Consider the following 15551-nt stretch of genomic DNA (forward strand, 5'->3'; position numbering starts at 1 on the left):
GCCGACTCCGACCGCACCCGAACTCCGGCCGCCGCTCACGAGCTCGCCGTCGACGACTCCGGCCACCTCAGGCCCGGCCACCACCACCGTTCGACGCGCGGGAGCAAGGGCTCTCCAACGAGCCCAAGCACAGCCTCGCCCGTGCCCTGTAGCGCGATCCCGCATCGCGCCGCCGTCTCGGGCCTCGCCGGCGTCACGTCGCCGGTGGGTTTGACCCACTTTGACCACGGCAGGACCCCCCTGAGTCCCTGACAGGTGGGCCCAGCCCTGTAGCTAATTAGGATTAGCGCTAACCAATGTTAGTTAACCCCCTGACACTGACCAGTGGGCCCCAGCACCCCTAATTAGTAATTAGAATTAATTTAACTCTGTTTAACCCCCCTGTCACTGACGTGTGGGCCCCACACGTCAGGTTTGACCTCAGCCAGCCGCAGTTGACCACTGACGTCATGCTGACGTCATGCTGGCGCAATAATCATATTTCTGGATTTAAATTAAATCAGGAAATTCCAGAATATTATTTAAACTTCAAAAATTCATAACTTTTATTCTGTAACTCCAAATTGGACAAATTATATATGAAAAATGATCAGAAAAATCCAATCTATCCATCTGTACTATTCTCATGCATGATCAAACAAGTTAAATTGATGTTTTAAACAGAACAAGGAAAAGCACCTTAAAGGGCCATGTTTGAGTTTGAAAATTTGAATCTTTGATTCAAATTTGCTCAAACCCCTCTGGTTGTAGTTGCATTAGCCCAACACACTCATATTGCCATGTTTCATGCATGCATCATATTGTTGCACATTGTTTGGTGATGGTTGTGTATCGGTGTCCTTGCGACAGGTTCTGCCTCCGAGGAGTACCGTGATTACCCTAACGAAGAACCGTATCAGTGCATCGAACCCTCAGGCAAGCAACCAACCATTTGATCATATCGATACAATCCCATGTTCTCGCTCCTGCTCTCTTTTACTGCATTAAGACAACGCGTTTCAAACTGCTGTGTGCTACGGTAGTTGAACCCATTTCCTCTGCATAACCTGTCATTGCCACAGTAACTAGATGAAACCCACTAGCATGTGTAGGAGTTGATTGAGCCATATGTATGTGTTGTTCCTACCTTGCTATGCCTGCTATGCTTAGAGTCGTGTCAGGTCTGGTTCATCTGGGTGATGGGCTAGAGTGAAATGTTTATGTCAGTAATGAGAGTGGTGTGGTGAACACGATTTGGTAAAGGTATCGATGAGAGGCCATGTAGGAGTACATGGTGGGTTGTTTCATTGAAGCCGACCTTAAGCACTGAGATCTGTATGTGTGATTTAAGAATCAGCTACTACCATGCATTGGGCCCGAAACCAATGGACCCTCTCGGCTTCTTATTCACCCTAGTTCTCCGTCCAGGAATTGCAAGTAGTTTCTGGTGTTTGTAGCCTACTGGAGGCCGTGGACAGCGCTGACCGTAGGGGTGGGCTGTGATGCGGTAGGTACGTGGCACGGTGTACCGAATACCCGTTAGGTATCTCGGGAACCCTGTTCACATCGTTCGGGGCCGTATGGGAAACCTCGGCCGGACTCCCTGCGGATGGAACCTGGATAGGCGATAAACCTGGACTGGAGGCTTAGGTGATTAGGTAGGTCGTGGCCGACACCCACGTTGGGCTTCCGCTTGAAGGTTGCCGAGTACATGTCGTGTAAACGATGGTAAGTGGTGAGAGCGTGTATGAAGAAGTACACCCCTGCAGGGTTAACATGATCTATTCGAATAGCCGCGTCCGCGGTAAAGGACTACTTGGTTGCCTATACAGTTCATAGACAAGTAAACGGAAACTGCTAAAAGCCTCAAGATAAGTGTGAGTGCCGAGGATGGCTCTTCCGTAGGAAGACGGAGGTGGATCCTCGGTAGTGTATTGAAGTGGTGAGTAGTGGACTCGTGTGCGCAAAACCATTTCAAGTTGGAGTATCGTAGGATAGTCTAGCCAAGAGTCAAAGCTGGCTTGCTGCAATAACTCCACCAACCCTTCTTGATAACATGCATGTATGTAGGATCTGATGTAAGTCTTGCTGAGTACCTTTGTACTCATGTTGCTATAATTTACATTTTTACAGAAGACGCTACAACCCCTTCTGATGGGTTCTTTGTAGACGTTGACATCAACGAGTAGGCTAAAGACCCAGGTGGTGACCCTGAGCTTGTGAAGGACCACGTAGTATAGTTAGGCTTTCCAAGCCTCTTTTATTTTACTAGTTGTCTGTACTCAGACAAGATACTTCCGCTGCTGGTTTGTATGACTGTATGACTTGTATGTTGGGTCGTGAGACCCGTACCTTTGTGTATGTTATGTATGGCTCCCTGAGCCTTAAATAAAGTACTTGTGTCGTAGAGTCATGTTGTGATGCTTCGTTGTATTTGCACATATCGAGCATAGTGTGTGTATGATTGAAATGCTTGGTATGTGTGGGATCTGACTATCTAGTTGTTTAACTTTAGTAGCCTCTCTTACCGGGAAATGCCTCCTAGTGTTACCGCTGAGCCATGGTAGCTTGCTACTGCTCTGGAACACTTAGGCTGGCCGGCATGTGTCCTTCTTCGTTCCTGTGTCTGTCCCTTCGGGGAAATGTCACGCTTTGAGTACCGGAGTCCTGTTAGCCCGCTACAGCCCGGTTTACCGGAGTCCTGCTAGCCCAGTGCTACAGCCCGGACCCACTTGCTGATGACCGACACGTTCGAAGCTGGGTCATGGATGCCTGTCCCTGTAAGTCTGTGCCACTTTGGGTTTACGACTAGTAATGTCAGCCCGGGCTCTTTATCATATGGATGCTAGCGACACTATCATATACGTGAGCCAAAAGGCGCAAACGGTCCCGGGCAAAGGTAAGGCGACACCCGTGGGGATTCCGTGCGTGAGGCCGCAAAGTGATATGAGGTGTTACCGGCTAGATCGATGTGACATCGAGTCGGGGTCCTGACAGAACCGGAGGGGGAAAGTCGCATGTTTGCTATGCTAGGGCGGTGTGGTGGACGAACGGGTTGCGTATCCGGATTCGTCTCGTCGTTATGAGCAACTTTCATGTAGAAAGTATTTTCATCCGAGTTACGGATTATTTTATATGATTTTCTAAAGATTTAATCATTTTCTGGAATTTATTTAATTAATTTAAATCAACATTATCTAGAATAGTATGGGATGACGTCAGCATGACGTATGTGTGATGTCAGCAGTCAACAGTGCGGTTGACTGGAGTCAAAACTGGCTTGTGGGTCGAGTGGGACCCACCTGTCATTGAGCCAGAGCTGAAATGGGTTTGTTTTAAACTAACTATGTTTAACTAAGTGCGGACCCCATTAGTTAGTGACTAATTAGCTGAAGTTAATTAGATTAACTAATTAATTAGATTATAGAGTGGGGGCCACTGGTCAGCTGCTGGGACCAGCCCAGTCAGCACGTTGACCCTGGTCAACTGGGCCAGCCGGGCCCTGGAGCCACCAGGCAGTGACCCTGCTGGACCCCAATGACAGGCCACGTCGACGGCCGGTGCCGGAGTGACTCCGGTGACCCAAACAGAGGCGGCCCCTCACCGGGGTTGGCCGGAATCGCGCTACGGGGCTCGGGGAGGAGCGGGGCTAGGCCCATTCGAAGGCCCGCACTGTGGCGCCTTGAATGGAGGTGGTGGCTTGGTCGGAGGAGGGCCGCAGCATCACCGGCGACGAGCGGGGCGGACGCCGTGGCTCGGGTGAGTTTGATGGCGAGGCCGCGGGGCATGGTTCATCGCGGGGTTGGGCGCGTTCGGACGCAGAGATGAAGCCCGTCGAACGGTAGTGACACCGTGGCCGGAGAGGCTATGTAGCGACGGCGATGAGTGGCGCGGCAGACATTCAGGTGCTACGGCGACAACTGTCTAGGGCGCACGAGAGAGAGAGAGAGAGAGAGGAGAGAGCAGGGGCTCATCGAGCGGCGAACATGGTGGCCCTTGGGGGTTTAGTAGCTGCAGGGGCGCGGCCGAAGTCGGTGAAGAACGGCGGCGGAGCTTGTCGGAGCAGAGGAGGAAGACGGCAGCGTCGGGGGCGTTGCGGTGGCTCCGGTCTCCAACGGGTTGCACCAGTCGAAGCAGCGGACGACGGCGGCCCTTGGAGACACCGTGGGGCGGCGAGGTGGGCACGGTGGCCGTGGCTAGGCCAGAGCCATGGTGGTGGTGGCGCTTGGATGCGGAGGGGAAGGAGAGGGAGAGGTGGATCTGGAGGGGAGTGGGAGAGGCGCAGGAACCGAGGCGAGAGTGGGGGCGAGTGGGAGGCGGGATCGAGGAGGCGGGGCATGGCGGCCTTATCCTCGCCTCATCGCAGATGAGAGGGTGCGGCAGGGACGCGCTCCTGTTCCGACCCGGGTCGGGGGAACAGGGAAGGGAGGCGGCAGGGGGAGGCGGGCCGGGCCGGCTGGGCCGGTCGGCTAGGTTAGCTGGGCCGTCTGGTCCAAGAGAGGGGGGTTCGTTTCCTTTTGTTTTATTTTCACTTTTTCTTTTTATTTATTTTCTTTTCTGTTTTATTTCGTTTAAAGTATTTAGGCATTTTCTAAAAATATGTTTACTTCACCATAATTACCTATGCAATATTTGGCACCCCCCGATCATTTTTGTTTTGACTTTTGAAAACTTTGGGTGTTTGTCACCATTTCATTTTTGAATTTGCAATGTTTTTGAACTACCACTTAATTTGCAACAGTAATATAGATGACATGGCATTTGTTTAACGGGGATTACTGTAGCATGATTATCCGGGCGTTACAAATCTCCTCCTGAAAGTGCAACTATCCCTAGGTGGTTTTGGTAATTCATAACAACATATAGCTCATTGAGCTAATACTATTCCAAGACTATTATTTCAGGAAAGCTCAATGGATGGCATGGCATGGATGATGAAAGTGGATCCCTCAAAATACTAAGGACAAAGGATTGGCTCAAGCTCAAAAGCTCAAGACTCTTCATTTTACATTTTAGTGATCCAAGATCACATTGAGTCTATAGGAAAAGCCAATACTATCACGGAGGCATGAGGTTTTGCTTAATGAGCCTCTTGCTTCAATGTGCTTAGTGATATGCTCCAAAACCCTCAACTACTTTCCCACATCCATATATGACCTAAACCCAAAGCCAAAATCGGTCACACCGAAACTTCCTATCCGGCGCCACCGATTCCAAAAGTCATATCCACTGCCACAAACCCTAAGCAAATCGATCTCACCGATAGGGATCGCGGTCTCACCGATATGGGGTTGCAATCTCTCTGTTTCCCTTCGTAACATTTCGGTCTAACCGAAGTGAGCAATCGGTCCCACCGAGATTGCAATGTAAACTCTCTGTTTCCTTTTTGTAACATTTTGGTCTCACCGAAAAGAGCAAATCGGTCCCACCGAGTTTACCTGACCAACTCTCTGTAAAGCTTATTACCAAATTGGTCTCACCGAGTTTGTGTAATCGGTCTTACCGAGATTACGTTATGCCCTAACCCTAACTAAATCGGTCTCACCGAGATGCATGTCGGTCCCACCAAAAATCACTAACGGTCACTAGGTTTACTAAATCGGTCCGACCGAGTTTAACTATTCGGTCCCACCGAGTTTGGTAAATTGTGTGTAACGGTTAGATTTTGTGTGGAGGCTATATATACCCATCCACCTCCTCTTCATTCGTGGAGAGAGCCATCAGAACGAACCTACACTTCCAAGTTACCATTTCTGAGAAAGAACCACCTACTCATGTGTTGAGGCCAAGATATTCCATTCCTACCATATGAATCTTGATCTCTAGCCTTCCCCAAGTTGCTTTCCACTCAAATCTTCTTTCCACCAGATCCAAACCCATTGAGAGAGAGTTGAGTGTTGGGGAGACTATCATTTGAAGCACAAGAGCAAGGAGTTCATCATCAACGCACCATTTGTTACTTCTTGGAGAGTGGTGTCTCCTAGATTGGCTAGGTGTCACTTGGGAGCCTCCGACAAGATTGTGGAGTTGAACCAAGGAGTTTGTAAGGGCAAGGAGATCGCCTACTTCGTGAAGATCTACCACTAGTGAGGCAAGTCCTTCGTGGGCGACGGCCATGGTGGGATAGACAAGGTTGCTTCTTCGTGGACCCTTCTTGGGTGGAGCCCTCCGTGGACTCGTGCAGCCGTTACCCTTCGTGGGTTGAAGTCTCCATCAACGTGGATGTATGATAGCACCACCTATCGGAACCACGCCAAAAACATTCGTGTCTCCAATTGCGTTTGAATCATCCAAACCATTCCCTTTACTTTCTTGCAAGTAGCATGCTTTAATTTCCGCTGCCTATAGACTCTTTGCATGCTTGCTTGAAATTGTGTGATGATTGCTTGACTTGTCCTAAAGTAGCTAAAATCTGCCAAACTCCAAAATTGGGAAAAGGTTAAGTTTTTATTGGTCAAGTAGTCTAATCACCCCCCCTCTAGACATACTTCAAGGTCCTACAAGTGGTATCGGAGCTTTGGTCTCCATTTGCTTTGATTTCCATAGCTTTTGGTGGTCATACCCTTGGTTTCACAACCTAGGAGAGTATGGCGTCTAGCGAGGGAAATTATCACCGTAGAGGTCCTTACTTTGATGGTACTAATTTTGCTAGTTGGAAGCATAAGATGAAAATGCATATTCTTGGACATAACCCCGCCGTTTGGGCAATTATTTGTATTGGCTTGCAAGGTGAATTCTTCAATGGGAGAGAACCAAACCGTGAAGCTAATGCAAAAGAATTAAAGATGCTGCAATACAACGCTCAAGCTTGTGATATCATCTTCAACGGATTGTGCCCCGAAGAATTCAACAAAATCAGCCGTCTTGAGAATGCAAAGGAAATTTGGGATACTTTGATTGATATGCATGAAGGTACCGAGTCCGTCAAGGAATCCAAGTTGGATGTGCTCCAAAGTCAGCTTGACAAGTTCAAAATGAAGGATGGTGAAGGTGTCGCTGAAATGTACTCTAGGCTTGCTCTTATCACAAATGAGATTGCTGGCTTAGGGAGTGAAGAGATGACCGACAAATTCATCATCAAGAAGATCTTAAGAGCATTGGATGGAAAGTATGATACCGTGTGCACATTGATTCAAATGATGCCAAACTACAAAGATCTCAAGCCAACGGAAGTCATTGGAAGGATTGTTGCTCATGAGATGTCACTCAAGGATAAGGAGGAACTTCACAACAAGTCAAGTGGTGCTTACAAAGCCTCAAGTGAAGCCCCCACATCATCAAGTGAGAAACCAACCTTCAATGAAGAATTGGGCTTAATGGTGAAGAACTTCAACAAATTCTACAAGAGTAGAAGCAAAGAAAGAAGCTCCAAATCAAGGTCTTACAATGACAAGAGATCTTCTAGTCGAGAGCGCAATTGCTACAATTGTGGGAGACCCGGACACTACTCCAATGAGTGTACAGGACCCTACAAAAGAAGAGAATATTCTCCAAGAAGAAGGAGCAAAAGAGAAGAATCACCACCAAGAGAGAGGAGGAGTAGAGATGATCGTTATGAACGAAGACCCTCACGGAGAAGCAAGGATTCGGAAAGGAAGGACAAGTCATCAAGGAGCTACACAAAACGAAGACATCAAGCTCATGTTGGTGAATGGGTTTCCGGATCCGACTCGACAATCACTCCGAGAGAAGCTATCACTCCGACTCCGAATATACTCAAAATGAAGGTGTTGCATGACTAGCACTTGTGTCAACCAACTCCTACGACATATTTGATTCACCAAATGAAGGTGTTGGAAGATGCTTCATGGCCAAAGGTCCAAAGGTAACACATCCCGAGTATGTTGATTTTAATAGTGATGAAGATGACTTGTTGTGGATGATGATTTACTTGTTGACAACTCCAGTGATGAATACTATGATGAAACGTCAATTAATCATGCTAATCATGCTAAAACGAATGACAATGATAAGGAGAAGATTGAGTTTCTAACTAAAGAATTAAACTCTCTTAAGTTAGCTCATGAAACTATCTACGAAGATCATCGAGAACTTTTAAGGGCTCATGAGAAGTTATGCTTTGAAAAGCTCAATCTTGAGCAAGAGCATGAGTTCTTAAAAGCAATCAATGATGATCTTCGCAAGAAAAGTTCTTCTTACATTGCCAAGCGTTTACTCTTATCTACTTACATGCCTCAAGTCAAGTCTAGTAACAAGCACAAGAAAGATACTTCCTCTAGTAGTAACAATAATAATGTTAAATCCAATATTGTTGCTTCTAGTAGTTCTCTTGATTCCACTAATGATTCTCTTAGCCAAGTTACACTTGAGCAAGAAAATAGCTTATTGAAGGGAATTATAGAGAAAGGTGTTTACAAGAGCCTTGCCGGGAGTAAGCAATTTGAGGAAATTGTACGCAAGCAAGGAAGGCGCCGGAAGAATCAAGTTGTCGGTTTTGAACGAAAGTTCAATGCCAATGGAGTTGAGTGGGAAGAAGATCAATACCCCAAGACGAAGTTTGTTCCTCAACAAGAGAAGTATGACCCTACTTCCTTCAAGGGAACACAAGCTCAAGATGATCTTCCACCACAAGACCACAAGAACAAAGGCAAGGACCAGCTTCAAGAAGAGATTGATGCATTTGAAGAAGCACCCAAAGCCTCGTTCAAGTGGGTCCCCAAGACTACGTCAAGTTCTACTTCATCTAGTACGACTACAACTCCAAGGATTCCCATCAAGATGATGTGGATCCCGAAGAAGAAGAACTAAAGAGTTCTTGAGGGTGACTCCGCCAACATTCTTCACTCATATCATTTTGGCAAGAACAAGTGCAATCAACTTCCACATCTTGCACTAGTTCAAGGAGTCACAAACCCTCATGTTGGTAAGACAAGGGACAAGGTAACCTAATGATTTCATGGATATCATCTTGTGTGTGCATCACTCTATGTCTATGGATATTCTTGTTTGTTCCTTGTGGGACTAACCCATGTAGGTAAGTTGAAAGTGCAACTCACTCCAATGGATTGCTCCAAATGATCTACATCAACATTGAGCATCTACATCTTCGACACCTACATGAAGTCATCATCGACAAAACCCAAGGTTAGTTCATCCCTCTAAGGGGGGATCTCACATCTAGGGGGACCTTAACTCTAAGAATTGAGTCAAAGCAACTCTAATGGTGTGAACACATTAATGCATTATGTAAAAGTGGTAACCCCACTTGAGCTTAAACGATGAGTATGACCTATGATCAAATATTCTCATTTGACTCCTAAGTCAATATACTCATATATAGATGACCTAGTCATCGCCAATTGCTTGATAGATGCTAGAAATGGTTGTGCATGCTTTGCCACATATTTCATTTGCTATCTTATTGTGTCAGCATGTTGGTGCATATTTTCTCATTCAAGGACATCCACTTGTTGTTTTGATTGTTTGGTTTCTTTTCTTTTTGCCAAGTGGATGGACAAGAATGCCTAAGAACCTTCTTTAGCTATCTATGATTTTCTCATCTCAAACTCTATTCATGCTACATCACAAAATTTGATCAAGTCAGATTCGAACCACTCTGTGTGAGGAGCACTCAGAGTCCCTGATTTGTCATAGACTTAAACTTCCAAAACCTCTTTGTGATTCTCGGTCTGACCGATTCTTCCATTTCGGTCCTACCGAGATCACCAAGTTGATCTGAGTTTTCAATCTCGGTGGAACCGATTTGAACTTTTCGGTCTCACCGATTTGCTATAACTGAACACAGTTATGCATCTCGGTGCCACCGAGTTGTTCCACTCGGTCACACCGACAGGGCCGGGCTATATATAGCCACGGGCAAAAGTTTGGAAATTTCTCTGAAACCCTTCGCCCGCGCAATAGCTCGCTCTGCCATCATGGTCTCTGGATCATCTCCTCGCCGCCAGCAGCCTCCTGTCGCTAGTCTTCGTCGCCGTCAACGAAAATCGTCCCCGCCGTTGCCGCCGTAGCAAGTCCACCGCCAAGTTAGGGTATGGACTTGATCTTTGTGCTATCCACGTCTGATTCCTAGCACATTGTTTACATATTGATTCTTGCCATGATTGAGATTCTTCTATCCAACCAAAATAGTCTGTAGTTTAGATGCGATTCAAATTTTTAGGGTTAGGTTTCCGCCGAAACCATCTCAGACCCACCGAGTTGAAAAACTCGGTCTCACCGATTTGGTGTATGCCATTGCACTAGTGACTCTCGGTCTGACCGAGAATTACTAATCGGTGCGACCGATTTGAAGATTATGTGAAACCCTAGCAGTCTCGGTGCCACCGAACTGAAACTCGGTCCAACCGAGATCATCAGTTTAGGTTCCAAAACTGCTTCGGTATCACCGAGTTTGAAAATCGGTTGATCCGAAATGCTTTCTGTGGAAAACTAAAACTGAACTTTTGATTCATTCTTTTACAAAAAATCTCTGCATTTTGTGATGCTCATCTATTCTATCTCATCTATAACTCTTCACAGGGTCAGCAGTCAGCTTTTGCAGTATGTCTGATCAGAGTGATAGCCAAAACAGGTCTGAAGAGCACATGGACTTGAGTGAGGGCACTAGTCCCTCAACTTCAGATGATGGGAGCAGAAGCACTCCTAGCAATTTGCCTAAGGCTGCAACTAGGCAAAGGAAGAAGAGAACCTCAGACTCAGAAGATGAGGATTACAAAGCTGAGGAGGATGAGGCCACTTCCAAGAAGGTGGTGCTCAAGAAAAAGTACGGCTCTACACAAAACACAAAGCCAGGTCTGCAGAAGAAAGTTCCTGCCAAGAGAACTCCAATGCCAAAGGCCAGGAAGTCCATTCAAGTGCCAGCTCAGGCTCAACCCAATGTGGCACCTACAAGGAAAGAGCCACCATCAAAACCTCAGAAAATCCCCACTGGTGCAACCATGAAGTTCACAATTGAATCAGAGGATGATGGTGACCAGGACAAGAAAAAGAAGAGAGCTAGAACCACAACTGCCAAGGTCCTTGGAAAGCCCTTAATGAGAAGGGATTCTGATGAAGAGGAAGAGGATGCTGCACCAGCTCCTAAGGCAGCTAAGCTTATGGGAGATGCAATCAGGTCAGGGGCTGCAACATCCAAGCCCAAAGATGCAGCCAAAGCTGCCTCCAAGGCCAAGCAAGATCCAAAGAGGAATACTAGGAGTATTCCAGCTGCTGAAAAGAACAAGGCCCCAGTGCCAAATGTTGCAGAAGATGAAGATGAAGAAGGACAAGTCCTCAGAAAGATCAAGCCCAAGATACCAGACCACAATGATGCCCATCCTGTGGCTGAGGACATGAGAATCAGGAAGGATTCAGGGTTGAGGCTGTGGAGGATGGAAGACCCATATGCTTCAAGAAGAAGAACTGCTGTTGACTACAGGTTCCACACAAAGGAACAGCAGGACTCTTATGAGACCATTCTGTTGGACAAGAAGCCCATTGTCTGTGATATGAGGTGGGTTGACTGGAAATTCATCAGGGAGAATGAGTAGCACTACCCTGGAGTGGAGGAGAGCTTTATTGCTTGTGGAGTAGCAGATTTTGTTGGACAGAAGTTTACTAACCGGAATGATGAGCTTATCATGCAGTTCTACTCCACAGCACACTTTTATCCAGATGGTAGAATTGTGTGGATGTCTGAGGGTACTAGGTACCAATCCACTATTGAAGAATGGGCAAGTTTGATCAATGCCCTCAAGGAAGAAGAAGATGACTTGGACATATATGCCAAGAAGAAGTTGGGTCACAATTCAATGGCTCACATGTACAAGGAAATTCCTGACAAGGCTGTAGAGACTCACAAATTTGGATCAGCTCATTATCTGTTGTCAGGATTGGCAACCATCAATTGGATCCTGAGGCACACTTTGTTGCCCAAGTCAGGTGACCATAATATGATCAGAGGGCATGCCATCAACATGCTGCATGTGTTTGATGTGCCCCAGAAGTTCAAAGTCATGAGCCTGATCATTGAGACAATCAAGAGGACTGCAGCAGATCAGAAGAGGAGCTGTGGATATGCACCTCAAATTCAAGAATTGATCAACTCCAAGATGGGCATAGGGAAATACCAGTTGGATAAAGAACATTTTCCAATTTATCCAGACTTTGAGGACAATGAGGTTGTCATGAATGAAGATGATCCACAATCTGTCCAAGCTCAAGAGAAGAAGGAGAAGGCAAAGAAGGAGAAGGCTGCCAAGATGCCAACTCAAGAGGAGGCATCTGAGTATTTCGTGAAGACCAAACAAGAGCAGCTTGGTTACTTGATAGCATCAACTCTGAGGATTGAGAAGGGGTTGGCCACCCTAACTCAAAACCAGGAGAGCCTGGAGAGAATCATGGAACAAAAGTTCTATGATCTAGATGTCAAGGTAACTGAGATTCAGTCAGTTGTAGAGCAGCTACAGGATGACATGTAGGAGAGGAAGGGAAAGACAACCACCAATGTGTTTGCCAGAGTGCCCAGAGCCCAGAGGTCAGTTGCAGTGCCAGTGACAGACACTAGAGCAACAACTTCAGCACCTACTACTGCCCCAACAGTTCCAATGCAACCAGCTCCGGCACCAACTCCTACAGCACCCTCTACTTCAACTGAAGCCTTCGTCCAAGGAGCCATCTCTACACCACCACCAGAAGATCAAGCCTGAGAGACGATCTAGCACTATGCATTTTCTATGAACTTTTTGGTAACTTGTTGCCAAAGGGGGAGAAAAATGTATAGATCATAGGCTTTGAGAGAGAGTGTTGCTTTTATTCTCTCTTGCTTTATTTGGTGGTTTTTCAAACTTTGTTTGCTTTTGGTTGAGATACTATGCCTGTGAGACATTGATGATCATGTGTTTGATCATAAGCTACACTTATGCATGCTTGATATTGTCCTATCTATCTTATGTGATCACTCACTATGCTTGGTGATGAGTGCATGTATTCATTGTTTATTATTTTGAGCGCTCCACCAAGATGTATGTGACATGGAAGAGTAACCCATGAGCCTAATTCATTGTGCATTTGTAGTCCAAAGCAAATCTTAGACTATGCACAAATTTAGGGGGAGCTCTTGCTTATCACATACTTCTCAAAGCGACGATGTTATTTAATCTTATTATCATTTGTCAAAGCTTTGATCTATATGTTGTCATCAATTAACAAAAAGGGGGAGATTGAAAGTGCAACTATCCCTAGGTGGTTTTGGTAATTCATAACAACATATAGCTCATTGAGCTAATACTATTCCAAGACTATTATTTCAGGAAAGCTCAATGAATGGCATGGCATGGATGATGAAAGTGGATCCCTCAAAATACTAAGGACAAAGGATTGGCTCAAGCTCAAAAGCTCAAGACTCTTCATTTTACATTTTAGTGATCCAAGATCACATTGAGTCTATAGGAAAAGCCAATACTATCAAGGAGGGATGAGGTGTTGCTTAATGAGCCTCTTGCTTCAATGTGCTTAGTGATATGCTCCAAAACCCTCAACTACTTTCCCACATCCATATATGACCTAAACCCAAAGCCAAAATCGGTCACACCGAAACTTCCTATCCGGCGCCACCGATTCCAAAAGTCATAGCCACTGCCACAAACCCTAAGCAAATCGGTCTTACCGATAGGGATCTCGGTCTCACCGATATGGGGTTGCAATCTCTCTGTTTCCCTTCATAACGTTTCGGTCTAACCGAAGTGAGCGATTGGTCCCACCAAGATTGCAATGTAAACTCTCTGTTTCCTTTTTGTAACATTTCAGTCTCAGCGAAAAGAGCAAATCGGTCCCACCGAGTTTACCTGACCAACTCTCTGGAAAGCTTATTACCAAATCGGTCTCACCGAGTTTGTGTAATCGGTCTTACCGAGATTACATTATGCCCTAACCCTAACTGAATCGGTCTCACCGAGATGCATGTCGGTCCCATCAAAAATCACTAACGGTCACTAGGTTTACTAAATCGGTCCGACCGAGTTTAACTATTCGGTCCCACCGAGTTTGGTAAATTGTGTGTAACGGTTAGATTTTGTGTGGAGGCTATATATACCCCTCCACCTCCTCTTCATTCGTGGAGAGAGCCATCAGAACGAACCTACACTTCCAAGTTACCATTTCTGAGAAAGAACCACCTACTCATGTGTTGAGGCCAAGATATTCCATTCCTACCATATGAATCTTGATCTCTAGCCTTCCCCAAGTTGCTTTCCACTCAAATCTTCTTTCCACCAGATCCAAACCCATTGAGAGAGAGTTGAGTGTTGGGGAGACTATCATTTGAAGCACAAGAGCAAGGAGTTCATCATCAACACACCATTTGTTACTTCTTGGAGAGTGGTGTCTCCTAGATTGGCTAGGTGTCACTTGGGAGCCTCTGACAAGATTGTGGAGTTGAACCAAGGAGTTTGTAAGGGCAAGGAGATCGCCTACTTCGTGAAGATCTACCGCTAGTGAGGCAAGTCCTTCGTGGGTGACGGCCATGGTGGGATAGACAAGGTTGCTTATTCGTGGACCCTTCTTGGGTGGAGCCCTCCGTGGAGTCACGCAGCCGTTACCCTTCGTGGGTTGAAGTCCCCATCAACGTGGATGTACGATAGCACCACCTATCGGAACCACGCCAAAAACATCCGTGTCTCCAATTGCGTTTGAATCATCCAAACCTTCCCTTTACTTTCTTGCAAGTTTCATGCTTTAATTTCCGTTGCCTATATACTCTTTGCATGCTTGCTTGAAATTGTGTGATGATTGCTTAACTTGTCCTAAAGTAGCTAAAATCTGCCAAACTCTAAAATTGGGAAAAGGTTAAGTTTTTATTGGTCAAGTAGTCTAATCACCCCCCCCCCCCATCTAGACATACTTCAAGGTCCTACACCTCCACTACAAGAAATCTCGTCCCAAGATTTAGGAGGTAGAAGGAAACAGTGCAGGGTATTTATTACGCAGGCGATCCTCGCGTTCCCAAGTGGCTTCATCTTCAGAATGGTGCGACCACTAGACTTTGAGGAACTTGATCGCCTTCTGGCGTGTGCGGCGTTCAGCTTGGTCAAGAATGCGGACCAGATGCTCTTTATAGGAGAGGTCCTGTTGCAATTCGAGCACTTCATGATCCACTGCTCGGATCGGGTCCTTGAAGCAGTGGCGGAGTTGTGACACGTGGAACACATCATGAACCTGAGAAAGGTTCGGCAGAAGCTCCAGTTGATATGCCACTTTTCCACGCCTTTCGAGAATAGTGAATGGGCCAATATAGCGAGGAGCTAGTTTGCCCTTGATCCTGAAGCTGTGAGCACCCTTCATTGGTGTAACTCAAAGATAAGCCTTTTCGCCAGGTTGATAGACCATGTCTTTATGATGACGGTCATACTGACTCTTCTGATGTGACTCGGCAGTCTTGATATTCTCGCGAATAATGCGGACTTGTTCTTCGGCGCGTTGGATATCCGGACCGAAGAGTGGATGTTCCCCAGTTTCTGACCAGTTCAGAGGGGTTCGGCACTTCCGTCCATATAACACTTCGAAGGGGGCCATCTTCAGACTAGCTTGATAGCTATTATTATAAGAGAACTCAG

Source organism: Triticum dicoccoides, chromosome 3B, assembly GCF_002162155.2.
Source record: "Triticum dicoccoides isolate Atlit2015 ecotype Zavitan chromosome 3B, WEW_v2.0, whole genome shotgun sequence".
NCBI classification, from domain to species: Eukaryota; Viridiplantae; Streptophyta; class Magnoliopsida; order Poales; family Poaceae; genus Triticum; species Triticum dicoccoides.